We start from the raw sequence: 1,770 nt of genomic DNA, 5'->3' as shown, positions 1-1,770 counted from the left end.
CAGAGAGAAATAGAGGTGGTTCATGAGAAAAGGCTGAAGAGGAGCTTAATCAAAGAGCTAAAAGGATCCTGTCTATCTCAAAGGACAGGTTGTCATGTAGTTAAATGTGTGGTAGGAAGAGTCTCCTCCAAGTAAGTTGCTGTAAAAAGAAATCAAGAGAAACAGGTATGTTAGGTCTAGAGGAACTCCAAGAGCTGGAGTATTCAATGATGAATTTGAGGCATTAGAAGGGACACGTATTAGCAAATTATTACCAGGCTGAGGGTAAGAACAGAGTGAACATAATGGAGGACAAGAAAGATAGTGTGATTCGCCTACGTGAGTCCCTGTCAGATGTGTCCACTGGGGTCACCTATAGGCAGGAAGTGTTTCTAGTTATTAGGGGTTGACAGGAAGAAATGAGGAAGGGTGAGAAAGGAGATCTAAAAGGACTCACAAGAATGAGGAAAGCTGTGTCTACAACAAAGTTTGATGGGCTCCCCGTAGAAGAGAGGAATGGTGGGAGGACGATCTGCTACAATAAGTCAGCTACAGAGCTGAGGACGAGACTGGAGAGATTGTAATGAATGACAGGAAAGAAGGTAAAGACCACCTACCTCACTCTCTGCCTGGTGTGGCTACTGTCTTCCAAGTCAGACTGTGTTTCTCAGAAATAGGACATATGCTCAGGAATATGAAAATATATAATTATGTCTCAAGATTATATAATTATTTATAGAGTTCATCATAATATGATCTAAAGAGAACTGACCAATCACCATTCAATATGCCATAATCTCTATTACATGTGTCACATTCTTCTTAAAGAGTAAGTTACATGAATAGTTGGTAGAATATTGGAAACATTGGAGATGATTATTCTCTGTGATCCAGAGAGTAAAAAGGAAAAACCCACCAAAATTTAAGAAGTTGAGGTGGGTTTTATAACATAGCACATTTGCTACTAATTCTAGTCACCTGGGTTCAGTTTCCAGAATGCATGTGGTAGGAGGAGAGAAAGGACTCGTGCAAATTTTCTTCTGACAAATTACATGGTCACACCTAAGCATGTACACATGTATGTGAACACATATATACACAATATCAACAAATATATAGAAAAAGGACTGTGACACTTTTGAAGACTTTTACAGAGCAAGAGCTAAGAGTCAAACTAATAAAATCCTTCAGCTTAGTATTTCATCTCCCCTGAAAGGTACTGCAATGATCTTATAATTTAATCATATGATCGAAAAACAGGCTTAACAGGCTTTTTAAAATGTAGTCTCTTTGTATTTTTAATTAATTATCATCCTCATTACTGTGAGTTACCTATTTCTTCATTGCTTAGTTACCTGTTTTTTGGTGGTGGTTTTTAATTTGAAATCATTATTTTTATATCATAGATGTGACTTAATTGACAACACATGTATAACATTTTCTCCCACTTGTAATTTTCTTTCGAATTTATTTGTAGTATCAGGAACAGCAGTTTTGATACATGAATTAAAAGTATCATAAGATTGGATATCATACAAATACTGATTTCTAGTAACCTTCTAATATACACTCATGTTTACGTTCCCAGCACATCTCTACATAATTGCGCAATGCCAATCATGTCACAGAAAATATGACAGAGGCAGATAAATAATGAGAACTCCCCCAGTTTCAGATAAACCGTATAGAGACAGAACCAGGCTCCTTCATCAGTCTCTCATCCACCCCAGTGTCCATTTAAAGATATACTTATGCACTGATACGTAAGGCAGGGCACTACCAAATTTAACC

This window comes from Mus pahari, chromosome 3, assembly GCF_900095145.1.
Source record: "Mus pahari chromosome 3, PAHARI_EIJ_v1.1, whole genome shotgun sequence".
NCBI classification, from domain to species: Eukaryota; Metazoa; Chordata; class Mammalia; order Rodentia; family Muridae; genus Mus; species Mus pahari.
This window is presented reverse-complemented; position numbering follows the sequence as displayed.